The sequence below is a fragment of the Haemaphysalis longicornis genome, unplaced genomic scaffold (genome assembly GCF_048455015.1).
Source record: "Haemaphysalis longicornis isolate Haplotype H1 unplaced genomic scaffold, Haemaphysalis longicornis Haplotype H1 scaffold_6, whole genome shotgun sequence".
NCBI lineage: Eukaryota > Metazoa > Arthropoda > Arachnida > Ixodida > Ixodidae > Haemaphysalis > Haemaphysalis longicornis.
Genome location: NW_027526407.1, coordinates 55,234,461 through 55,261,932, shown reverse-complemented (window position 1 = coordinate 55,261,932; position 27,472 = coordinate 55,234,461). Strand labels below are relative to the sequence as shown.

Below are 27,472 nucleotides of genomic sequence, written 5' to 3'. Positions count from 1 at the left end.
CTCGCTCTGGCGCCGTCGCCGCCACCGCAGCCCCTGCCTCACAATGCGTCCGGCCGAGCGCGATTTATTTTAGATTTGCAATGCTTTAGGGGAAACTGCGTTGTTTATTTACGTATTTTTAGCGTGCGGATTTTTGCAACTACTCGGCTAATCAGCCGTCACACGGAACGAACGGTACGACGCTACGGAGTGCTAAAACACGTTTTCCGTCTCACTCTACGGAAAGAACCCGGTACGTACGCGCGCATGCGCAGTCGGGGCCCGGTAAACCCGGTAGCAACGGTAGCAACGTAACGAACGTAACGAACGTACTGCTAAAACTCTCTAATACCCTTTCAGAGGGTGTTTTTCTTTATTTTTTTTTAGTGTAAGGGTGTTACAGACAACAAGGGTGTAAATCATTTTACAGTGTACGCAGGTACATTTTGAGTATGCGGGCACAGATTGTTTGTGGCCAACCACCTCAGTGCTTGTGCTGTAATATTGATTAATTAATTGATTCATTTTTTGGAGCATGCCCCACCGACGTCTGTATAAAAACGCTGCTGAAGCAGAAACGTATGCACGTTGCATCGCGCGTTGCTGTCCACAACGTGCGACGCAGCACCATACATTTGTGCTTACAGTTACACCAGGGTGTCGAATCGGAACCAAACCGGTATTTTTGCCGGAACTGAACCTGAACCCGAAGCGTTATTTTTTGACTCCGCTGAACCCAACCGGAACTGAACAAAAAAAAAAAATAACGGTTACCAGTTCACGAAGAAACAGTTCGACCTTACGTTGTCGATATTGCGCGGTCAATGCCATTCGTGGCTTTTTTCTTCGCAGTGTTGTAAAGTGTCGTCCGACGGCACTCTATAGCTGATCGCGGCAGGCATGGCTAGAGTGCCGTCCGACGACATTCGAATATTCAAGACAAGGCTAGCAACGGCCCAGCCGTCTGTCATTGTAGTGTATACAGGATCCATTTTAGCTTAGTGACCCGAAGGACGGTGGTTCGAGGCCGGCTTCTGCCTCGGTTGTAGTTGTTTTTTTGTTTTGTTTTTTAGATATAATTTTTATCGAATTAGGTTAGTTTTGCTGTTGATTTTGACCACCTGGGAATCTTTAACGTGCGCCGAAATTTCGCACACACAAACGTTTTTGCTTTTCGCCTCCATCGGAAAAGCGGCCGCCGCGGCCAGGAATCGAACCCGCGTTCTCGTGCTCAGCAACACAACGCCTTAGCCACTGAGCCACCGCGGCGGGTGGATGTAGCATCGTGGCAGCAAACGCGCCAATATTTTTAAAAAGTGCTTTCCACGAAAAAAACAAACAAAAAATCCCACCACATTGTTGCGCGCAATATAAGCAAAATAGAATAAGCAAAACACCAAAAGGTGGATATTGCTCCATACACAATTAATCATTTGCCCGACTAATCGCAACCAAACGTGCCATCAATGCAGAGGAAGCGAGGGCCCTGGTTCCTGGTATAACTGTTAGTTTTTCAGGAGGGTAGAACGGACGAGATCGCGTTTTTTAACAGATACACTCTTAATCTGGTTCCATGTAAGATCCACTTAGTAACTGGAACTTTTTTGCAAAAAAGTTCCAGTTATATAATTGGAACCGTGTTCCACATATCCTGAAAATTAAGTGGAATAGTGCACCACATATTTTTGCAACTAAATTATGTGGATCGGTGTTCCAAATAAAAGTATGCGGATCACTGTTCCAAATAAAAGGGTAGTTAAAGTTACTGGAACATTGATCCATGTAAAATGATTATGGAATTTATCCGGTGCGCCGTTCCAGGTACCTTCAGACCAGCTGTTTATATAAAACGGTGTTCCTATAGGCATTGGGAAGCTGTCTATGGGACTCCACTTTTCCAATATTTCTGCTTTCCTGTCGGTATACACCGAGGTCATATGCCAGGCTGGCGGATGCATTGGTATCAGCAGGAAACCGCAAGCACCATTTTAACACAGCCTTGATATATGACCCGCAGTGATACCAACAATTGGAAAGCAGAAACCACCGCAGCAGTGTGGTCCCTGCCAGTTCCCAACAGTTGCCTATCGGAGCACAGTTCTATATAAAAGTTGGTCTGAGGCACCTAGAGCGGCACACCCTCCTTGGCTTCACCCGCAGAATCCTGTGCTGGGTTTCAGCTGCATATAAAAGAAACAATATACTTGCATTAAAATACGCACGAAACAAACTATTATGACTCATACACTGCTTTTCAACATACTATACAACTTTATTGGGTGTTAGTATTCATACATTTCAGATTTCAATAGCTGTCTATTTTAAATTGCACAGAAAATGACCAACGTACAAGGAATAAATACCATAACGATAACACCAGGCTCCAAGTGGCATTTTCACATATTCACTTTTACTCAAAAGCATCGTTAATAAAGACGGTATTAGGGTCGACTGCTTCATAAATAAATAGACGTGTGCGTCTGCCGCGGCACTGACACAGACATTATACAACAGTGAGCATCAAATATGCTGTATTATCAGATAAACCAAGGTAATTCAAAGGCGGAATTACTCATTGCGCTTGCCATACTGTGTTTACGCATAACTGTTTGGGAAAATGCAGTTTGCTATTAAATTGTAGGGAAAGGCCTAAAAACAAGCTATACACGGTTGTATTATCAGAAACCTACAACAGTGCAGTGCAAGAGTTTAGGAAAACAACGCTCGAGCCAAGATTAACGATAAAACATTTTGACACGAGAGGTCATATGCGGCAGTATGCCACGATTAAAACATGATTATTAAAGATAGTAGTTTCCTGACACCATACGTAAGTGTAACATCAAGCTATTTGTAGGCAAAATAGACTTTATGAGCGTCCTGAAAAGGCCTTTGACTTAAGGCAGGTTACTTGACCAAACAATTTGTAGTTGTTTAAAATAATTCATCCCAGGAAATCTCACAAAAGCTAGAGTGAATCTTATATAATTTTGCAAACCAGGTCGCTGGAAGGATGTTACACATAATAAAATTTAACAAGCAGACTAATTATATACGTCATCAATTCAAGCGGGAACAAGTCAGACATCCTTAAGAAGCAAACAAGCCAGCGTTGAATCATACAGGGGACCAGTTTTACAAAGAAGACTTGAAAGCATTTTTTCCAGCCTCAACGTTTTACCTTAGGTAAAATTCACAGTTGCGTGCTATAAAAACCCTCCCGTCTTGCTGTCAGTGTAATTGTGACCAAATCCCTGCAACTGCCAAGCAAGAAACGCAACTTTGTTCAAAGGAGAAGACTTGTTCACGCCAAATAAGCACATTTTAAATTCTTCTACGGCATGGGTGTCAGCTCACTTACAGTAAAATTTATCAATGAAGGCGCAAGCCATCTGCGTAAATAAGCACTGCCACTTTTGCATCAGCAGCAGTACTGCCACGAAAAAAAATCTCATGAGCTACACTTGAATAATAGGACGTTATAATGCGGTGCCATGAACTACATTAACACCCACTATAGATTCAAAGACAGCCTGCGCATTGTGCCAATTATGAAAAATAAGGTACAACTTCAGTGTTCAGTTGACATGAAACTTGCATGTGCCAGTAACTTAAACCTCTTCATCTGATTTCACCCCCTTCATGCCTTTCATCTGACCTCCTTCATGCCTTTCAAGAGATACTTTAACCTCTACCAATAATTTAAAATCCCAAGTAGAGCTCAACACTTCAAGTATTTCAACAAAGACTCCAACTTAAATGACACCAGGCCACTGTCAAATTTCTCATGCTTTCCAAAAACTCCCTGCAAAAGTCCCAAGAACTCTTCAAAGGCACACAACCATAAGAACATGATGACACGATGAAAAAGATGACATATGCGGCGAAGAGGATGACCACATCCTGAAGTGACAATGCAGGCGGCGAATCCGTGATGTGTTTCTTGCGGGTAATAGTGATGGCGCCAGTCCCTTCTCTCAGAATAACCGAGCCTTGAGAAGACTTAGTGCTCACCTCATGTACCTTCAAGGAGACAAGAATATTTTGTTACATGGTTGCTTTAAATGAGTGAGTTGCTTAGGCCCTTCATAACACAGTAATTGATATAAAATCAGTGATTTCTTGCGTTTTTTCTGGGAGTGCTGCCAAGGTGAAAGCGCGGTAAAAAATATCACCACAGACAATCAATGAAATTGCCCTGATTCTGGAAAGTATCCCACCTTGCTGCCTCGGTATCCTGAATATAAGGTTTTTATCCTTGAGAGGTTTCGTTTATTAATCAAATAATAATTACTATAATCACCTTTCGGCATTATATTTTACACACCTTGTCTCTGCAAAAAATGTTCTCTGTACTGCATAATGTGCTCCCTAGAATGCTGTAGTGAGGCTGGCTTAATATCACTTACAGCTAAACGATGTTTCTACCGCAAAGAAATAAATGGCCAGTCATAGGAAATCATAAATATCGCACTGTGGCAGAAATTGTTGGGGTAATTAGTTCCACCTAAAATATTTCCCTCTCTATATGTATTACCTCCATGGTTCGTAGTGGTATGAGGCAGAAGTTGAGCTGACTAATGCTGAACTAGGCTGTTGCACAATTTTCTTATAAATCGAAACTATAGCACATTTTCTTGCAGACGTCACTTTCTGTACTCTAAACAATTCCCTTAAAAAAATTACCCCTTATTTAACCACCTGTCAAAATCCAATGCAAGCATTACTCATGCTACGCCTGTATTTGGGAGTATTATTGGTGCTACGGGCGTATTAAAAGCGGGAAATTTAAATCGTCAGTTGCCACCGTATTGTTGTAGCAGCAACCACGTTGGGCGTGTCCGTGGTGCTGGCAAATCACAGCAACAACTCTCAAGGTGTAAAAGCTAAATATTTACAAAACTTAAATACCAAATAGTGGGTTTTTTTTGGCCACTGTTGGAGCATCCGTAACAGGCGGAATGTGAACACAATGGCCAATATTGGCGTTCACGATAACTTGTTAACAGTGAGATTTTATTAGGATGAACAGCCCCAGAAATTGAGTCCCGTAAAAACAAAATGCCAGCTTACCCAACCAAAATTAAGACCCGGGTGTTTCTGCCAGGGACGTCTCAAAGTGCACTTCCAGGAAAGTTTCGCTAACGTGTTCCGAAAAGCTCCTACTGTCACCTTGAGCCACAGGCCAAGCTGTCACTGAAAAGAAGTTCAAGTTTCAAACCATTAGTTACAAAGAAACTACCTAAAAACGCGCCATGAAAGACCCAAAAATGGCAGTGCGTACTTACTTGTAGAATGCAATGATTTCATCCCGTGCAAGAGCTCTAATGTGTTGCCTTCTGATGATACACTTCCAAGAAGGGGTCCAAATACAATTAAAATGGCCATATGCATTCCTTGTACAGCTGTTTTAGGTCTATCTTCGCCCTATTGCCTAGAAAATAAACAGTACAAAAATATCAGAGAATAAATTTATGCCTTGCTTTACCCAGGGAGCACGAGAAAATATTGAACAATGTCTGATTCATTCCACGAAAGTCGAATGTCTTTTTTACAGCGGAAGCCCTGGTAATCTTTTCTTGCTAAACAATTTGAGATATAAAAATATTTTAACATACTTTAAGCTCACCTGTCCTTGGTCTATGCGAACTGGTGAATATCTGCACAATATGCACCACTCAAAAGGTACTATTTTGTGGCTTATGAGCTCCACAGGGCATTCATAATCCGCCGCACTCTTCCCGACGACCCTTCAGCATGCCGAAGATGTCTTCAGCCAGTAAATGCCACAGCCATGACTTCGCAGGAGCATGTAAAGAATGGAAATAATTTGTTTTCATTTTTTTTTCGCAGAGAAACAAAAACATTTGTCACAACCTATCAGTGGAGGGCCAAATGTCTCCACAGTCAGCCACAGACTCTTTCTGAACAGGTCATAGAGTATGAATACAGAATGTAGCAATCTGCTTTTGCAGTATAATTTCTACGTTCAAAGGAGAACAAAAATGGATTAATGTTTAGTGCACATCATGATTCAACAACTTTTCACCTGAGCGTTTCGAAAATTTTCCAACTCTCTAGCTGCCACTGACATTGATAGCAGAAAATGGCAGGAATGAATTATTTTTAAACTTACTTTGTGGCGTTAAAACGTCTAATAGTCCACACGTGAGCTTTATGGGTAATTATTCTGAGGTCTCAGGTTACCACTGATATTGACAGCATAGAAACGACTCCACACTTTCTGCGTGTTTCCACCTGACTTCCCCTCCACAAAAGGAACGTTTTGTTACTACGCTGCTGCTCAGACAACCACTTTCCCTTGCATTTCACTAGACGTCAGGGAGCCAACTAAAGTTGACTAGTGTAAATAGCCCATCTAAATTCATCGAAGGCATTGGAAGAAACGGGGAACAACTACACACACAGCACAGATAAACGTAAACAGTGCTGCCGCCAACGTCTTGAACGCACATCAACTTTAGGCGGAATAGCGTGATTAGCACAGTAAATTTATGGCTCTCATAAGACCAACACAACGCAAGTTTGAAAATACCGATAAAGCTAAAGACAGACGCTCCGACAAACAAGCCGTGCAGTGTGTGCGCGCGAGACAATAGCGTGCGACTAAACCGAGAAGATTCAGTACCGCTGACAGGTACAGCAACCGTCAATATAAAACTAAGCAACACCACACCATAAGGGGACATGCAGACTCGAGAAATGCGCGCGCCAGCAACTTTCTAAATAGCACTAGCTAATGTATGCAGTCAGAAATGTCAAGCCGACTCCGACCCACAAACACACAAGCTTAAAGTGAATAACGGCCGCAAACGTTTCTCGCATCGAACAGGCAGCGGAGCGGCACATTTATCGGACGCAGTGATGAACAAGTCAATGAACAACAACCGTTACCAGAACATAAATAAGCAGCACTGACCTTTTTTGCGCCTCCCGGCAAAACTTCACTTCGTCGAACAGTAAATACAGCCCGAGGACATGAAGAAATCCGCAGTTTCACGCCACAACCAAACTGGTAACCGTTCCCGCCAGTCTGACTGACAGTTCATTTAGTACATCAGGCGCATAACGCGAGCAATCAAGAAAACCGCTATAGAAGGCCACTGGTGGCGCTGCATGCGGACGAACAAAAACTAGCTTGCGAAAACGTTGAGACGTAGGGGCGCTGCTGTCGTTAAAAGTGTTCACGCAGTCCCGTTTTTCCCTCATCGTCGTTGTACCCGTTGCCGTCCCACTATACCATGCATCAACGCAAGCGGCGCTGCCTTGCGGCTGTCAACGTATGCGCACGGCATGCCGCACTGAAGTGGCGGTCGTTTCGTAATGGTTTCGGCCAACTTTTTCTTCCTCCGTGCCTTGGGCGATGCACGCCGTGGCCAGTGACCAGTCCGCGGAAGAGATCACAAGCTCGGCACCCTTGATCGCTTATATTTGCTTCGGAAAATTGGAGTAGGCCTCTAAGCGGACGTCTACGCGGCTCTGAGGCTGGAACAAAGAGCTCAGATATTAGCCAATTTAACACGTTAGTTGGGCTAAAGTTGTTTCTCGCCGCGGGCCGTGAGCGCGTGCGGTATGTGTGCATAAACTTCGATGACAGCTTTATTTCGTTCTTTGCAGTGAAAACAAAACGACGCTTCTTTATTGACTGCGTTCTCTTGACAACAAGTCTTTCCAATACCAATAATATATACTGCGACGCTCTTTGATATCCACGTTATAGAAAGCTACTTCCGTATAGTGAATCCAGTGTGATTACTCGCTAATAAGCGAGTAATAATACACCTTCCCGTTTTCCAGCAGTTTGTCTTCATGAACACCAATAGTGCGGGAAAAGAGCAACGGGGGGGACCAGGAGGAGAAGGCAGGTCATCCGGTCAACTTGAATTACTATGGCAAGTAACAACATTAGGGTAACACTGCGAATTTTCGCGATACTGCAATGCATAATTTGAAATAAGAATGACATTTCAGTATAAATATATAGAATGTAAGGCAGATGCCGCGGAGTAGATTTAGTTCTCTGGGTTCCGTGTCGTTCTCCTCCTGCAAAGAGGCTTTCGTTTTTGCTTGTGAAAATTAATAGCCGGGACGAGACAAAATACAAAAACGAACTTCTTAGCATATAACTGCATGCGTAGCATGATGTGTGCGGTGTAAAATGTGGCGCAGTTGGTTACCATTATGTATGTACCCCATCACAACATAAGTAACGTGGACTAAGTACCATTGAGCGCGTACTACACCACAGCGACATGATGACTGAGTGTTGAACAAAAACTGCCGTTTCTGCGAAACTTTGTAAACCAAATGCATAAAATGTAATGGCCTCAATAAGTATTTCGTAATGAAGATGTTCACAAAAGCACCACGAATTCTTCAGCGCTATAGCAGCTATGGCTTTGCCCGAACGGCAGACGGGGAAAGGGAAGACGTTTAGTCCTTCTCAAATTGAAGTCACTGGTGATTTTGTATACTTGACGCCTAAAATGAGAAAAATACGATGTTCACGAAAGCGGTTTGGGTGCCGCAGAACACCTGGAAATGGGTTCCTGCAATTTCTTCTTTTGCCTAAGATATCCTCCTCTCGACATTTTTAATGGTTTGTACAGCGTTGACAAAAAAGTGGGATTTCGTTTTTTCTGTCAAAGGACATCACTAAAACTACAGCTTAGCCGTATTATGAAAGTTAACTGCTGCAAGGCAGTTTCATAGATGTCGGCGAAGTTCATTAAATTTTATGTGCGGTGTGCGCGGGTATATTAAACGCGCACGTGCATCTTGGGTCAAGAAGCACCTAATATATATGCGGTTCATTGTTCCAGTTGATGCATGAAAGCGAGCATACTTCACTGCCATGCACGAGTTATGTGGAACAAGACACGAGCAAAAAATATACAAACGCACTCTCCCCAACCGTTTACTGGGACATAAGTGGAACAGTAACCGGAACCGCCGACATCGCATGACCCCATTTCTTCGGTTCCAGATAAAAACCACGAACATAAAGAAAACAAGCTGACGGTTCCAGATAAGGTCCACCTATATGTTTCGTTCCAGTTATTCTTTCGTTTGGATCCACATAAAATATATGGATCACCCTTTTTAACTGGAACTTATATGGAACCAGATTAAGAGTGTACAGATAACAGACATAGCAGGAAAAACTGTTAGCTGGTGGTGCGCACTTATTCCTGTTGCAAGAAACTGCATCCCTCGACTTTGCAGGCACTACGTATTCTGTCTTGGAAAAAAAAAATTAAAGCCGTTCCACTCAGCGTTAAAGCTGTTGGAAGTGCAGAGCAGTGATTCGCCATAATGGGCTGTAGCGCCGTTATCCGCTCACTGCTACCACCCAACAAAAATCGAATTTCCCGCCTACATAGTGTTCGCGCGCCCCCTTCCTGAAACTGCGCCAGCGGGAGTTCTGTTCTTTTTGTGCTTGCTTTTTCTCCCGCACGTGCGGGCGTTGCACTGCCACTTTTTTTTCGCTTACTATCGTAAAACCCAACCCAAACAGCGTTCCAAACTAAATGAACGCGGGCGCTGGCGGTTAATTACTTATATTTTGCCTCAAATGTATCTACAGTTTTCTTTGCGCTAAACAACGGGGAGATGTATGACAAGCGCCAGCGGTTCACGAGTTTCGAACGCTTATGACTATATAAACCGCTTGGCTTTCGAAGCCTCTGGGTAACGCCGCGACGACAGCCGCTACGACGGAACGCCATATGGCTCTACTCAGGTCCAGTGAGCGAGCTATACGACGACAAGGCTAGCCCCTAAAGTGTTCTGCACTCAAAACAGCGCTAAAAGCAGATGACGCATGAAGGCCGCTCCTACACTGTCCCATTCGCCCAGCGCTCATCCTCTGCTTGCTATGCAGAAAGGTACCAGGACACATGCAAATGGTGTGGACTGCCAGCTGCTTCACTGACGCACATGGTTTGGGCCTGCCATCTCAAACCCCAGTCCGCCAATCCCGGATTCCACATCAGTAATTCCGAGCAGTGGGTGGCCGCGCTGCTCAGCTGCATTCCCGAAGTACAAGCTGCGGTCATCCAGTTGGCGGAAGACGCCGCCAGGGGCCATGGGCTCCTGGCCGCCGTCTGACGAAGCGCCCACCCGGAACCTCCCTCTCGGGTGGTTACGCTCACCAAAGACGGCAAATAATGTTTCTCCTCTCTCTCTCTCTCTCTCTCTCTCTCTCTCTCTCTCTCTCTCTCTCTCTCTCTCTCTCTCTCTCTCTCTCTCTCTCTCTCTCTCTCTCTCTCTCTCTCTCTCTCTCCAGTTTTCAGCTCTGACTTGTTTTCGGAGGTGCACGTTTACTAAATTCTCAACTCGTTTTGTGACTTGGTCCAGAGGTGCAGTACCGCTGTCTACGAATTAAACAGTCTCCCCCAAAAAAGTTCCCTCTCGTGCTTCGCACGCCAGATTTCACCCTTTTAGTTTGTAATGGCATAATCTTTTATAGGATTCCGCAATGTAGCGGAAGCAACGATGGGCAGGAGCCAGGCGGAACGACGACATATTCGCTGTGATGCACAAGCCCGTAACAGCTATCGGAAAATGCATTTCGCTGATCAGAGCAATAATGCAATGACTGTGCGTTAATTAAAGCTTAACTATAACACAATTTTGGCTTACACCCTCGGGAAGGTGGCATCTAGCTAATTATTCTTGGTGGCCAAACAATCGAATTCATGATAGCATTTTCGTGGCTGATGAAGGTTTTGTTTCTGTGATGCTACAAAATGTGCACGTCTGGTACTAAACGCTGCTATTTTTAACGCGCCAGTACGCAGGCCAGACTCTAAAGTTTGACGGTTAGCCTGATGGTTGATTCCATAGAGAGGATTGCGATTTCAACAAAAAAAAAAGGAAAGGTAAAAAATATATCACACCGTCATATCACTTTGCGGTGGCTTTGTGTAGTGAAATTCTGGCTGGAAAAGTATCGGGTAAATCGTCACTACTTTATGTTTTCCTATATCTGGCCCAAGTAATTAAAGCTTGCTTCGAAATTGCACCACTGTCATCGGGAAACCGCAGCATTTTGACTTTGTATTTGTATTTTGATTTTGTTGTTTTCAACCACTAAATCTTTTTCTCTCACTCGGCTGATTGAACCAACTCATCGAACCGGTTCGTGAACCTGTTAAAGCTTCCGAACCGCTTTGCGAACCGGTTCGCAAAGCGGTTCGAAAAAAAAAAACATTTAGAGCTTCCGAACCGCTTTGCGAACCGGTTCGATAATTTAGTCGAACCGGAACGAAATGAATTCACCTGAACCGTAAGCGAACCGGTATTTTTTTTCCGGTTCGACACACTGTTTTATACAATACTCCGCTACCGGTATTGTCAACCCTGCGGGCAGTGGCGTGTGCAAAGGGGGCGGGAGGGGCGAAGGGTCCGCGGCCCCCTGCGAAATTCTGGGTTGAGAATGGGGGGAGGGGCGGCAAGAAAAACGGAAATTTTATTCAGAGCGGCAAACACTTATACTGCCTATTATTCAATAACGACAATCAACTATTTTTCTGTAGCAAGTGACGCACCCATGAAATTTATGTGATTTCGACGTCTGCTCTCAACCCAACGATCAGCCATTTTGCAGTGCCCCTGAAAAAAAAAATGTAAACAGGAGGTTAATTAGAGTAAGCCCTTATGAATTTTTTTTTGTTTTGAAATTATATCTGGTTTGTTTTTGTTTCTTTTTGTTTATACTTTTCTACACATTTATATGTTCTCCTGCTCCCCGCATCGTAAATATTGTCACGAAGTCAAAGACGACGCAGTTGTCTTCAAAGAAAACAAGTTTATTGGAGCGAACTTGTGCTCCCCTAACAACTCAAAGAATGCACAGGCGGCGAGACAGCAGTAAAAAAAAGTGACGTGCGTAGGCGAGCGTCGAGAGTCGAAATGCCGCGGCGTCTGCTCTGCAGGCCTTTATCTTTCGGCGCGAGTGTTCCTGGAACCGTCGATTTACATCCAGAACATTGTAGATCAAAGAAGAGTATTCTGGGCTAGAGATGTTGGGGCGAAACAGTCAGCATATCTGAATGAGATAGCCCGTGCGGCATAAAAATAAATAAACAGAGCCGGGCGTGGCCAGACAGTAAAAATAAACAATAAATAAACAAACGCATACATAGTTCGCGGCAATATTATCCTTGGGGTCCCCCCTTCCCCCGAAGCAAGATCCTGCATACGCCACTGTCTGTGGGTGTGTATCGGCGTTACGCTTTGAGGTATTACGACGTCAACACAAAGTACATGGAGTACAATGAGTACGTTTCTCAGTGAGTACCGGTCGACTACGTTTTACCTCCAAGCATCACGTTGGGCCTAAGGTTTCATGCCAAGGCTTAACGTTAAGTAACTATCTAATTAATCCTTACCATGGCCGACCAACCTCATACCCAGTATACGTCGAGCTCCGTGTACCAGTTAACGACGTTAAAACTCAAAGCGCGACTTTAGACCTAACGTCGGGACGTCGCGTACACGCATCGCCCTTCTCACGAAATTTATATAACGGTAAATAGGGGAGGCTTCAATGGCCTGAAACAGACAAAGGTTCAGCAAAACATACAATTGTTCCAAACAAAACAAATACCTAAACAAGCCAAACACAGTGCCAACAAAACCACACAGACCAAAGGAAACAGAAAAAAACATTCAGCGGTCCACTACCAAAGTGCAAAGTGCAATTCACACCTTGGCAGGGCACTTTACTACACACTTAATAAAAAAGGTCGTAAGAAGGTAGTAACGGCCGTATTTACTAACTCCTTACGAACCTTACCCCGCGGTTTTATACGTAGGCTCTGCCACTAACAACTGCATGGTTAGGAATTTAACTGAGTGTAGGAAGTAGTATGCACTAGTCGTGCTTGTGACTAGGTTGTGCATGGCCAGTTATAGTAAACGCATGTAGCTCAGAAGAGTGCTATCGCTGGGACTTTACTAGGGGGGGTGGGGGTAGTGGTGCTTACTGCCTGCTTCGGTTAGTAATTCTGACAAGTGCTACATTTACTACCTCCAGTTACTACGTACCTAGTGTATACTGGGACAAGTAACGTATTAGTCTTCCATTAGTGAATGCTCCGACCTTTTTTTTAAGAGTGTAGTGCAGTTTGCACTACCATAGTGCAGTGCAAAATTTCACACTAAATTAAGTCTACAATCGAGCCTGCCCTAGGTAACCAGCGATAACCGGGAGGAGTCGTATCATGGTCGTGAAGAGCTGCAATAGAGAGTTATAGCAGAACGGAGACCCGGCCCCGGTACGGTACCCGGTACATCTCAGCATGCTCACAACCAGTTTTTCCGACACTGCGCACGCGCAGTGTCGGAAAAAGAACCCATTCACGTCGAACTGTATAAACGGCCAGGTCTCGGATGCTCCCTTCAATAGATAAACTTGTGGATGGATGTTTCATATAACCATCATTACCCTACCCTGCACGACCACTGACCAAGCAGAAGAGGCTGCCATTGCCCTGGCCATTTCTCAGACCACCGCAGATACAGTTGTCACAGATTCCCAACAGGCATGCCGAAATTACCTGCATGGAAGAATATCCAAATGTGCCTTAAATATTCTTCTTCAACGTCCGCTCCACCGACGAGTCAAAGTATACTCTGGACTCCAGACCATTCGATCCTCCAGGGCAACAACACCGCCCATAATACTGCCCGAGAGCTATCCCGCCGGGCACCACGAGGGATATAGGCTGAGAGCCCATTGCTCACCTACCACGAGATCAGTCAGCATTACAGGCTCGAGCGCAGGACTTACCCCCCGGCCCACGAATCCTTAACGAAAGCCCAGGAAAGAATACTTAGGCTGCTTCAAACGAATACGTTTCCCCGCTTGACGAAATTGCGCCTAATGTACCCGACCCAGTACTCCGCTCTGTGTCAGTTTTGTGGCGAACCTGGCACGCTCTACCATATGGTGTGGGGCTGTCAGAAAAACCCCAAGTTGGACATAATTCCTCGTCCGTCTTATGAGCAGTGGGAGAGCGTGTTGTCCAGTTCCAGTCCGGAAGACCAGCTTCAGTTGGTTGAAAGGGCTGTCGCAGCTGGCACCACGAATGGGGTACTGAAATGAGGACACCACTCCACATTTTTTTTTTTTCTAATAAAGAAGTTTATTCTCTCTCTCTCTCTCAAGTGCAAACTATAAAGGTCTCACAACCAGATACCAATTTACGTCCCAAACAACGTGTACATCGTAGGGTTCGAAAGAATTTACCTATATAGTCTGCTCACTAATGGAATTGCTCCAAAACTATTCCAACTTCACACAAGTCCTGCAAAACGGTTGACTGCGAAAAAAAATGCCGCAACTTCGGCACCACGGCGTAGCTGTAGGAAGCAACGGCATCGGCGGCAGTTGCCGCCCCTGCAGTGTCCCTGTCCTGTAGTCTAATGACACCGTAATACTTGGCAATGGAAGGGGGCGGTCGATTTATGTCCCTTGTACGCCGCGGCGTCCCCCAGGGCACTCAAGTCGAGCAAGCCTCCTAGCAACACCGCAAGGTTAATAAGGGTCGCGGTGAACTGGATTATGAGACGCACCGTAACTCGACCTCCCCTTTCTTACCGAAGTTATGGTTTGAATGACGTAAGTGACAACGGGACAACGCCGGTGCCATGACTTCGATAAGGAAGGCAGGGAAAGTTTCATGCCTTGTCACGTAAGCGGTGGTTCTGGAATCGCAGCCTCGAGAGGAACAAAACCCCCGAAAAAGCGGCGGCGACACCGCGTCGCCGGGTCGCGCGCGGCTATCCGCTGCCATCAGGCGGCGGAGCGGGCGGCAATGTTTCAGCGACTGCCCCGTTGCCTCCGACACATGGGTCGTCCGGTGCGCGAGGCGGGCACAATTATCGCCGCATCACTTGCGGCCGGACCCTTATTAAAAGCGCGCGCCGGTGCTCGCGCGCTGCCGGACCGACGAGGCGCATGTGTAATTAGAGCTTTCGTCCTCCGCCTGCACCCGTGTCTCCGGCCGAGGGGCGACGGACACAATATATCACGTGCGCGCTGTTCTCGCGCGAGCACGTCCCCATGGATGGTGTCGCAGCGCACGGGGGACCCGGCGGTCCACCCTGAGAAAGAATTGCATGCAACGCGGGAGCAAAAAAACAAATAGCCAGTGCAGGCCAATCCAAGCCAAGCCAAGTCACCCTCACACTAAACTTTTTAACACCCTTAAAGGTGCTAAAAGGGTGCACTCAACATTTTGCACCCTTTTTGCACCTTTTAAGGACTAAAACATTGCTCCGGCACCCAATCATGAGGGTGCCACATATTAAGGGGTGTAAATCTTAACATTTTTACACCCTTTAAGGTGCAAGGAGGGTGTACTGAACATTTTGCACCCTTTTTGCACCTTTCAAGCACCCAAATATTGCTCGGGCACCCCACCTCGAGGGTGCCAAAATTCAGGGGTGTAATCAACAGTTTCATAGGGTGCTACGACCGTTAAAGGGGTGCTAAAAAGTATTTCTTCTCGATTGGGGTGTTACCACGGCACCTTATCGTTAGGGTGCCTAAAAGAACGGTGTGTGAATGCAAGCATGCAAAATTGCACAAAAACAGGCTGAATGTTTAAACCACACATTGCACTATTTCACCGCCCGTTGAGAGAATAAATATGAACTCTCCACATAGACCAGGGGAAAGGCTCTAAAATTGCTGTTCGTAAATGGAACAAAACGTGCTGAATGTTTAAATTCCACTCTGCACTAATCTACTGCTTCGAGTGTATCACAAGGTTCGTTTCGATGTCTGGGTGCACGGGAAGGAAAGGCTACAAAATGCCTCTTGTAGTCCTATAAATAAAACTTTTACGCGAGGCATCGGTGTCCTCAATGAAATCGAATTTACCTAAGAATTTGCTCCCGTATTATTATGCCCCGGGCAAAAATTCCAACAAGACTTTCTTGTTGGGCTCACAGCACGCCTGTGGGGCCAATACGAAGTTCTGTCGGCACTCTATCGTTCCAATAGCCTAGTCTTCCAACAGGGAGTTTAACCTTGATGGCGTTTGTGGGGCCAATAAGAAGCTCTGTCGGCACTCTATCGTCCCAACAGCGTAGTCTTCCAACAGGGAGTTTAACCGTGATGGCGTTTACCGGCTCGCCAACACGATAAGTCAACGCCAACAGACGCCTCATTCGTAATCAGCGGCGCGAGCGCGCCATCAGACAGAACCGACCGACGCCCTGAAGGTGGTTTTTAGGGCCTAAACAGCAGCGTCTATGTCTGGCATAGACGCTAGACGTCAACGTTTGTGTTCTGAATTTTCCCTTCAGTAAGTAACAGTCAGACGGACGATAACATAACTATGTGAAGATATGCTTTGGCTCATACCACGGCAAGCGCAATCGTTTGTGGCTGCAGCCTCGGTTGCTCTTCGTCCACAACAAACTGAATCGGCTGTACAGCTTTCTTCGAGGGCGTGTATGCAGGGGTTCTATCTTCCTTTTTTGCGCAGGCCGACGGGGGCGGTCGTGTAAAATCATTTTCGCTCGTCGCTGCTGTAGGGTTGCCACCTTCCTGGTTTTGGACCGGCCCGACCGGTTTTTTAAACAGCGGGCCGGTTGCCGGTCCATATCTAAAACCAGCCGTCATCAGCCGGTTTTTTGGCTTTTGTGCCGTGATTATGCCCGTTTTGGCGTTTTATAAGCGTCAATTCAACAACTAAGACGATAAATACGTGTCGACAAGCATAGGCGTGCGCACAGGGGGGGCAGGGCGGGCGGCCGCCCCCCCTAATCATCTGAAGGGGGCGCCAAATTTGCCCCATGCCTTGCCGATGTAACACATGAAAGTAAAATTTCTGCTGAGAAATATTTTGTGTGTTGCAATTCCATCACATTGAAATAAAAATTTTATAACCATCCCTCTTTGCACTGTGTTCGCACCGCAAGGCCTTCAGTGAGAAGAGGTCGGGAGTTGCTCTGGGGGGGGGGGGCGCAGCGGTAAGACTTTGCCCCCCCAAATTGAGAACTCTGCGCACGCCTATGTCGACAAGCTGCGCAAAGACACGCGAGCAGAGAAAATACGCGGGCGAGCGCGCTGCCTCAGATGGAGGGGGACCTAAGGGAAGAACAAAAAACGAAATTCTACCGCCGCGGTCAGCAATTGCGGTTACTTTTCAGTGAAGCACATGCAGAGCGATTAACCAAGCTCTCAATCACTTTCAGTACAAACGTTATGTTGATTTCTCTCTAAGAAAACACTACAATAAATGGCACTGCATGTTAAAAAACATGGCGTCTTTTTTCAACACAATCCCCCCCCCCCGGAAGGCCCGTTTTTTTTTTCGGGGAAAGGTTGTAACCCTACGCTGCTGTTCTGCCTACCTGCTTGCTGTACCTATTACGTCGCCGCCACCGCAAATCCCCACTTGTTACAAACTCAGAGGTTTTCGCACTGTTAGCAGTCGTTTTACACGATGGGTTTGATGCGCCTGACATGCCAGGAGTGACATCGCTTGTAGTATTAGAGCGACGTTGCTTGTCTGCAAGACGGTGCCGGTCAAACAAGCGTTATCAACGCCATAATTCTAACGGCACATTCCATTTATTTCGTGGCTGCCGTGGCTTGCGCAGAAAAGGTCGGGTTGACTGCGATAGCTTTTCTTGAGTCAAATAATGGAGCTTTGGCTCAATCGCTTGCAGCGCTAGCAATGCGGCCTCGTCTGCAAGACCGGTGCGTGAGAAACAAGCGTTAGGACAGCCAGAATTTCAAAAATGCAGCATAAACAAGACCATCGTTAAAGGAGGCGATGACTAGACACAAGCGACAATATTCGTTGACAACTTACGTTAGTGTAAAGTTGTTTTAGGCGCCTCGAACACCGCCCGCCGACATAGCTGTTTGTTAACGCGTCCGTTTACTGTTTTGTAGGTCAATGGTTCGATTCCTCGTCGAACGTGTTTTTTTTTGTTTTTTTTTACGTGAGGGTTTCATTAGCTCCTTTTTTAACGACCAGGGTAAGCACCTGTTCCTTGCTTTCTATCACGCCGACATTTACCGCCCTCTTCCTAAACCCAAAGTAGCTCGTTTTCTCGCACGTTCTCTCTTGAGAAGCCCGCCGTGAAAACAAAACCAAAACAAACGTCAAACCTCTTTACAATATCAGTATATATGTCAATTACTTTATGTGTATTCACTTTTTGTGTTTAAAAACCTTAAATTTAAGTTATAAACACATTTCAGGCTTTGAAAGCAGAAAGATAATTACCAACATTACAGTAGTAACACAATTTTCGTCAAACATAGAGGTGCTGCATTTGAAGTCTGGCAACTATCTCTCACTTTTGTGTGTGTTTTTTTATGGCGTTTTGTGCCGAGTGGTTGGTGGCGTGATTTAATCTGTTTTATCTATTTCAAGCTTAAATCATAGTTATAGAAGCTTTATGGGTGATGTCTACCCTTCCAACCTACGCGTGTGTTGAACATGGGGACCCCGGAAGAACGATCATCGCCGGATAAAATACTGCGCGTCAAAAGTGGATGACATTGCATCAGAACAAAGCGTGTTCGTGTGTCCGCGAGATGAAGACGACAGTGAAGGAGAATTGTACGTTGGAAACATCGTTTTTGCTCGGGTAAGTACGCATTTTTTATTATTCTGTATTTGGTTGGAACGAGTTCTGGTGTTTATGGGTCAGTAATTCGCTAGACCCCCATCTCGTTTGCTCTGAGAGCCTACGTGAGTTAGTATACTTGTTTGGCGCCCAGTCCACCGTTTCCGCAGAAGTCAGCATCAATTTACGCTGAAGCTAGACCTTGGCTACGATGCTCGCGCTATGGTACACGGCTGCTAATAATTTCACATCACGCAAGGCTCTTTAACACCGGGGCGTTTGTTTATGTGTCTCTCAAACAGTGCCTTTGCGGTTGCAGATCGCAGTCGCAATTTCGCGTGAGTGGCACAACGCTGTGATTAGTCCTCCCTCGTGAATACCCGCGGTATACCAAGAAATAACATGAACAGGAGGTTCCCTGGAAGTGCATGTGAAAACGCGTACACGTGATTCCATGGCTGGCGTCTCGTAGGTGTTGTGAAATCTCTCCCCCCCCCCCCCCCCCCCCCACGAATTCCGTGCAGTGCGCTTCGCAGCTATTGCGCTCGCGAGACCGGCGACCGTACGCCTCGCGGTCTTCGGGCCGCGATATGTGGGCTGTTCTCGTGAAGCTCGACAACAGCGAAATTGCCGTACTCGCTCGCCAACGTGCCCTGACAGCGTACGCGTCGACCGGGTGCTGACGGAGTTGTGCTGGAAGAAAAGCAGGCAAGAGATGAGGGCGCACGAGGCGTAGTTAAACATGAGAATTTACAAAGTGCAAGGTGGAGAAAATAGTATGCAAGGGCCGGAAACGGTGAGAGAGTTCGGGCCGCGCGCCAGCGAGCGAGTGCGGTAATTTACGTTGTCGAGCTTCACGAGTCCGGCACGAATATGACGACGCCCGTCTGAGAGTTCATAGAGGTATAGAATTCACATACGTGCAAATTGAAGGTGAAATGCGCGCATGTGGCCTCGCAGGGAGTTAGCATAGTCTCGGGGTAGTGGGGGAGATTTCACAACGCCTACGAGGCGCCTGCCGATTCTGTCAGAGTAGCTCTCGGGAAGTCTGGGGCTTGATCTCAGAGGCATATGTATTGTTTAAATTAGTGCAGAAAATTGAGCCAATTCGCAAGTTCTCATTTTCGCAAAACCGCAGGCCATACAGAGACTAACAAGAAAGCTGTAGGCACTCACTCAACTCGATTTATATTGGAGAATTGAACGTGCAGATACAAGTCAGACATTGAAATGGAGGAGCCTCAACTATCACACACCAGTTCCGATTGAAAGCAAGGGATACAGATGAGCTGCTAGCATGCGTTCCATGCAAATTAGCTCAGTAGCTAGCGTTGCATATATCATGCATACCCCACTCACAGTACCTGCGGGTCTAATAAATACATTCTTACTGTGACCTAAATTTCACTTGGGGTGTTCCGGGAATGTTCTTATTAGTGCCTTGGAGGTTACTGTCTTTAAACGATTAAAAATCTACTTGATGTAAGCATTCGTGCTTTGTGTGTGCTCTTCTTGTATTTCAACAAGTGTCAGCACACTCACAGATTATGCACCTGCAGGTGCTGCTGCTGGCTGTCCTGAGTCAGCTGCCTTCCAGTCCAGTTTCAAAGGCTTTGCCAGGGCCTCCCTTGGCCAACCGACACTGCACCTGCTGTACCCAAGTACTGCCTGGCCTTTCGTTGGTGCTCCGTACGCTTTGCCGCCAGGAATGGTCATTCATCCATCATCTGGCCGCTTGGACCACCCGTTCAGAAGTCAGCGCATTTGCTCGACACATCGATCCAGGCACTGCTGCCATATCGGTGCACCCACCGATTATGTACTTTCAGGTTAGTTATTGCATGTTGTGGAACTTGCCATGATGTATACCTGTTAGCAGTGCTGTGGCCTCTGATTATTTGAAACATTTTCATGAAGCAGTGCTGTGCGTATGGAGCGTGTCATTGCTTAGCAGAGATATTGAAGAGAATCTGGGCTGACGACTAAAGGGCAAGAAGAGAAATTGAACCGACTTTGAAGCAAGTATTCGTATGTAATCAAGCCAAGCAAACATTTAGGATCTTTCGATATGGTTTTAAACTTGCAATACAAACTGGTCTACTTCAGATCATACTGGTAATAATCATACTATACCGAAAAGTACATCCCGCAGTCTGTAGAATTCTGACAGCGCTTTTTTCGCAGTCTCTCATGACAGGCACTAATCTCAATGGTTGGAAGATAGTCGAGGTAGCACCAGTCTTTAAATCAGGAGACGGTATTTCACCATTAAATTTCCCTAACAAGCACCATATGCAAGGTCAGGAAACATTTCATCCACTCTCAGGTCGCTAATTATTTATAAAATCACAATATCACATTCGAGTATCACCACGGTTTTCACAAGGGTTACTTGAGAAACACAACTTTCAGGATTTGTTCACGATCTACATTGATCCATTGACACAGGCTTACAAACTGCGGTAGTTTTTCTCGATTTTTCTAAAGCATTCAATCGCATTGCACACCACAGACTACTTCTCAAACTTCACCCTAATGTCCTCACTTGAGCAAAAGATTTTCATTCTTCTCAAATGCAGTTTACTTCTAATAACTATATACTTCTTTTGCTCGTGCCACTTTGTTGTCCCCCCAGGCAGGCTGCTTGGTCTATCTTCCATGTTGCATATCCTCCCATGTAGGTCTATTTGCAGATGATGTTGTAATTTATCACACAATTTCTTTCAACTACTACCGTCAATGCTTTCAATCTGATCTTAACACAATTAACTCCTGGTGCTGCAAATGGCTAATGTCGCTTATCTCTAAAACAAAGTGCATGACTTTAACGGTGGCAAGTCTCGGATTGTAAATACTTACTTCATTAACAACAGCCTGATTACCTCTTGAGACAAAGGTGTTTTGGTAGGCCGGTAGGGGAGGGGGGATTGCATGGTGGATTTCAAAAGGTACATCGATTGGGAAAATAAGACGTGTGATTAATATTTTCATTTGCACTCCAAAACTCGCTTTATTTCATATGTTTAACCCACTGCCGTGGCGAGGGTGGTGTGCTGTGGAGGCGAATGTCGGTTAGATACCGCTTGGTGTAGCCGCTTTTCAGATGGAGGCAACACGTAAAGACGCCCGTGTTTGGAGATTTCGATGCGCACAAAAATACCCAGATGGTCAAAATTAATGCGAAGCCTTCCCCTACAGTGCTCCCCATATCCCAAGTGTAGCTTTGGCGTGTTAAACCACCGTTTTTTTTTCATGTTTTTGGTATAGTACCAGCTGCTGTAGCAGGTGCAACTTAAAGGTAAAATTATACATAATGTTTCCAAGAGCTAAATATAAAGGCCATATTGAAGTGCGTTTATGGGTCTATCTCATAGCAGTAGTGAAAGGTTATATACTCTGGTGCAGGTTAAGAACACCAATGGCTCATGTGGTGTAGTCCAGTGTTTGACGGAATGCCGTGTAGGCAGGTAAAAGCATTATTGCAGTGATGAAACGTAGGTCACTGACCAAGTCAAGAAAGCCATTTAACGGTTTGTTGCTTGTTCACGGTGAGCATGTGTCGTGGAAAACGAAGCTATATATTGGGCATTACGCGGCGCAATGAGTTTGCATAGATATGGTGCAGATTGCCATCCATTATGTTGATAATGTTGGGCGTCGTCTGAACAATGAGGGACTCGAGCAGTAATCGAGAAGATAGATTGCACTCAGTTGTCAGTAATTTTGTCTTGTTCCAGCCGACCACGTGTCCCGTCCTCTCACGGTGCTCTGCCAGTGGACTTGTTTTTGCATGGCCCTTGTTCACTTCGTTCCAGTGCTGCATTAATCTCCTGTGCAGATTGCCCGTTTCGCCAATGTACACTGATTTGCATTCAGCGCATGGAATCTAATAAACAATACCCGGAAGCTTGGAGCGTGAGAGGGGGTCTCTCACGCTGACAATGTCAGAACGCAGCTTGCTAGTGGGCACATGCACGATGTATGCTCTGCGTGTCTTGAAAATGTGTGCGAGAGTTTCACCGATGTGTGGGACGTAGGTAATTGCTGCACGTTTTGATGCAGTCGTTGTCCTGAATATAATGCCTAAAGCATTATATTCAGAAAGAAGCGAAGAGGGCGACTAGCAAGAATCCACATTGACATTAGCAGGCAGAAGCGTCCACAAGGCCTGTGTCAAAACGTGCTGCAATTCTCGTCCTACACATCAATCAAACTTTCGCACGCATTTTAAAGAAACACATTGTGCACATCGTGCAGGTGCCCACTAGCAAGCTATGTTCTGACATTGTCAGCGTGAAAGACCCCCTCTCACGCTTCAAGCTTCCAGGTGTTGTTTATGTTTCGAACAAAAAAAAGTGCCATTTAAACGTGACACCTCCTTCCTTGCCGATTTCTGATGCCTGATTGTTCAGTTTGTGGGGATACGTTTAGCAGATTGCTCACATGTCTAACCTGTATTTGTGCTTGAGCAGTCAAACGCTGATGTTAGCAGTGAAGTAGGTGAAAATTGTAGTTTGATTGTAGTTGTGTGCAGATTACCTACATTGTGTTAATTCGTAGAAAAGCAAAATTGAGGTAACCCTGCTAACTGTTCCGCATTGCAGCATTTTATTATGCGAACGTTAAGCAGTTCAGCTGCTTGTTAAAGGTGAAATAAACAGTGGTACAAAAAGAAGAGCATCTACTAAACAGAAATATCTTCACAATCGCAGGATGCCAACGGTCCGCCTACCAACTTGTGTCCTGCATCGTTTCTGCTGGCTGGCGCGGTTCATGGAGCATTTTCCAGCTTCTCAAAGTTTGTGGTCAAGCGCTCCTCCAAGTGAAAGATGCCGCAGAGGGATCTTTTGTTTTAATGCCACAATTTCACGTGCTCAGCAGCAAATTTACTCGTAAGGCTTTTTAAATATTCATCACCCAAGAGGGCATGTTACCTTCGTCTTCGGTGGAATGTGTCTGCACTCAGGTTATTTGTGATAGAAACAAGTGTACCACGTCATGAGAGTCATTGAGGCCTTGTTGATTGTGCATGCTTCTGAAATGACATTTTCATTAAGCTGAATACTTTCCACATATTACGATTTGTGAACAAATTATGGTAAAAGTCATGATTAGTTGCACTACACTGCAGGAAGGAAATGCCAACATACGTTTTAAGCGCCTCTGATATTTCAGATCGTTGGCTGGTGAGCAATAAAACAAAACTGAAATTTTTTTAAAGTAAGATCAAATATTTGTTGTCACCAGTGCATGACCATAGTAAAAGTTATCTAGTCACCAAATTTAGAATTAGACACGAAATGCCAAGAAAAATAGGGAAATAAACTAGACAGCTGGCTACAATAAACCAATTCGTAAAATTCCTCAATGTCTATCAAGTGATGATTCAGGCGGGTTAGTTAAGATGTCAGTGGGTTTACACACCCAACTTGCAGGGAAGCACATGAGCTCCCAATATTAACATGTTTTTAGTGAAGACCGTCTTCCTTCATTAAGCTGCTTTGCACATTGATGCCAGTCTGATAAATGTCCTGAATTTTTGTTATGATCAATCTTTGTATGGGAACCATATATTTTTATATGATGTCGCTGTGTATTTCTGAAACTGTATCTAGTCACTAATTCCAATTTGCCGTGGTCAGGGTTTTTCAACTAATTCGTAGCTTTTTTAACAATTATGGTATATTTTGTGTGCCTAAAGGAATGCCTCATTGCGTGTTTAGCCTATGTAGTGTTGAAAGCGGACATTTTGCTTCAAAGTGGAATGTCGGGCTAGCAACAAGGTACTTCGCGTGCTGCTCACTTTCATTCATGCCATTATTTTTTATATTATCATTTAAAATTAAAAGCCAACCAATTTGCTGTCGTTTTAATTTTGTCACCTACTTTATACTTTCTTTTTTTTTCAACTTTGTGTAAGGATTGACTATCCATATTTTTATGATACCAAGGCGTTGGACTGGGCTAGCTGGTACATGTTTGAATGGATGAAAAACCATAGGAAAACCCAGGACACAGAAGAGAACGACGGGACAAACTTGTGCCGTCATTCTGTTTTAACTGTTTCCTGTGTTTACCACTGGTTTTTTATGCATTCCAACATTTTTTATGAGTTTGTTGAACAGTGATTAGTTTAGGTGTGTTCAAACAATTGTTGGCTGCGAAGGCTCCCTGTAGCATTTGTATAAGTGCTCTCTGCTTTTTTTTTGAGCCAATACCCCACCACCAGTCTTCATGAGGTGGTCTTTTGTAGAAATAAGTTGAAATAAATATTTGTTTGCTTTGCTTTACATGTTTTGAAAGAATTTCTTGTTCATTCTTGTTTCATTCTACCCCGTTTCAGAATCCTGCTTAAGGCATTTCCTCTGTTATTTTTTTTCAGAACCAGGAAGGGTGCTCATCCTCGGTTCTTGCTGAAGCAGCAGTATCCATACTTCACACGTGAGCTCTGAACACACAGTAATTATGGTATGAAACATTCTACCAGTATAAGCCTGCTTTGTAGACGTCATTGTAGATGTCAAAGCTCTTGACAGTGTAGTCCAATGTCTGGTGTAACGGGCAATGTCTACAACTTGTAAAAATTAATTTTGTGGCTATAATGTTTGTGATTATTTTAAAATGCACGTCAACTACTATTTAGAATCGCTGTCTAAATTGGCAGCCATTTTCCTGGTGGATACAGAAAGTGAAAAAGCGCATGTGTAGAGATTTCAGTGCACCTTAAATGTCCCAAATTTGCTAAAGCTAATCCAAAGCCCTCCTTGTGGTGCACTTCATATCCCATGTACAGTTTTGCGTAAAAACAGCTAAAAATTTATGATCAATTTAAACTTATTTTAATGTTTTTAAATGCAAATATTCTCAGTTTAAGCTGCCATATTTAGAGTAAAATATTTTATAACAATTATATAGCTACCAAAGGTTTACAGAAAAGCTTTTTGCTTTTGGTTGTGCACCTTCTTATCAAAAGAAAAATGTTGTTAAGAAAGGCAGAAGAAACCCAACTATGGAAATTAGCAAACCCTAAAGCTGCGGATAGAATGAATGTTTTGTAGAGAATCTTTTGCTGATTTCAGTTCTAGTCAACTCTAAAAAAGTCTATCGAAGTAGAATGCTTACCGTGAGGCACCTCGTAATACTAGCCAAAACTAATGGGCCCTGGCTGTTGGCTTTTCATTTGCAACAGTGACAAATGACCCCACATCCACCGGCAGGGACATAATGCAAGGCACCATGTACAAGCTAGCCTCATGATAAAATAATGTTTTCTGAACAATGGCATTACATTTCAACCATGGGCTTCACCAGGGAACTTGTATGCATTGTTCTCTGATGTTTGCAGTTCTTGTTATTGCTATGTGGGGTCATTTAGTCTAAAGGTATGTTTATAAAACTCCAAATACCACCAAACCTTGCAAGTGCTGTACCATATGAATATTTTTCCGTAAAGCAAAAAGAATAATGCAAACGAAAATAAATGGCTTGGGTACCCAACTTTTATAAGTAGATTATGAGCCGCAGTACGGAGGGAACTATATTATGAGCCGCATTACGGAGGAAACTATACATTTTGCATTTGGTCTTCCTTGATATTGAACCTTCCTGCTCAGCTCAAGAATAAGGCACTAAACATTGCAGGTAGCTACCTTGATTGGAAGTTTGATTAAAGAAGCGAAGGATTTTAAGGTTCAAAGTTTTGTGTGGTTGAAGTGTTGCACACCTAATTGCTTTCACTGCACAGCATGGTTAGGCTCTGCAGTGAATCTCGAAGGATGTGTACTGCAGTTCGGCAAAGTGAACATATAATTGGTTTTTTACGAAGTTTTGGGTAATCAACTACCTCTAAAGTTATAACTGTACTGAGATGTGGCTCCTGACTTTTTAAATTGATGTTTTAACAATCGGTGACACAAGTTCAAGGAAATTATCAGCTGATGTTGAGCTTCAATGGAATGTCTCACAGAACCGAGCTTGGAAAGCACGAATGTTTCATACCATAATCGTGTGTGATATTGTGCAATATGTGGTCTCACACCTGCTGCACCTGTGAACCGAGGATGACGCACCCGTTTTGTACCCCTTTAGGTGGGTGCTTTTGCAGAAGATGCTCCTACAGATTGGGGTGCTAAGTAGCACCCTAGGATACTTTTAGGCGGAGAAGGGTGTTATAAGGCACCTGTCTTCTGGGGTGCTTCACAGAGGGTGCTCCTGCGGCGACAAAATCCAAGCACCCTAAAGGGCGTAAAATATTCAGTTTTTAGGGTGCTCCTGTGGCGACAAGCTGAAGCACCCTTTTGGGCGTAAAAATTTTTAGTGTGCTGAAGCGTGTGCTTCTGGAGGGGCCATGATGTTTGGAAAGATTACGCTCACACTTCCCTGCAGTTGGGCACCTTTCGTTGCAACAGGGCAGTCACTTCCAAGGACACGGTAAAGTCAAAATTGGCTGATGTAGTTCAGTCTCCATGAGTTAGTATACCTGGCAAGTTAGTACCGAAGGGCGCCAATATTATGTGCGGAGTACCTTAGGACCGCACAATGTCCGTCCGCATCCGTGCGCATAGCATTTACCATCGCAAAAAAATCGCTCAGGCACCGGCAGGATTCTAGCCTATGTCAGGTAGACCTGGCAGAGTTAGTGTCCGTCGTCTTACCCATTGGGCTACGACCGTGAGTTAGTACCCGAGAGTCAAACGGCTTACTTCTTCGTCCGTAACAGCGTGGAGTACCTTAGGACCTCCCAATGTCCGTTTGCGTCTATCCGTCTAACCACCATCAAGCGAAAATCAAGCGAAATTCGATTTGAGCCGTGAGGTGCAGTTTCATTTAGGGAATAATCAAGGTGCAACTCACGGCTGAAATCGAG

At 44.9% G+C, this 27,472-nt stretch overlaps 2 long non-coding RNA genes across 2 annotated transcripts; one reads left to right on the top strand and one right to left on the bottom strand.

The window, feature by feature from the left end:
- Positions 1-5,049: 5,049 nt before the first annotated feature.
- On the bottom strand, positions 5,050-7,267 carry LOC144141571 (uncharacterized). The gene is made up of 3 exons (XR_013316643.1): positions 6,920-7,267; positions 5,268-5,413; positions 5,050-5,175 (listed from the first exon to the last, which is right to left on the bottom strand). It is a non-coding gene; the product is annotated as an uncharacterized LOC144141571 (long non-coding RNA).
- A 10,978-nt stretch (positions 7,268-18,245) lies between these two features.
- Positions 18,246-24,882, top strand: LOC144142725 (uncharacterized). The gene is made up of 3 exons (XR_013317038.1): positions 18,246-18,627; positions 20,166-20,435; positions 23,319-24,882. It is a non-coding gene; the product is annotated as an uncharacterized LOC144142725 (long non-coding RNA).
- Positions 24,883-27,472: the final 2,590 nt, after the last annotated feature.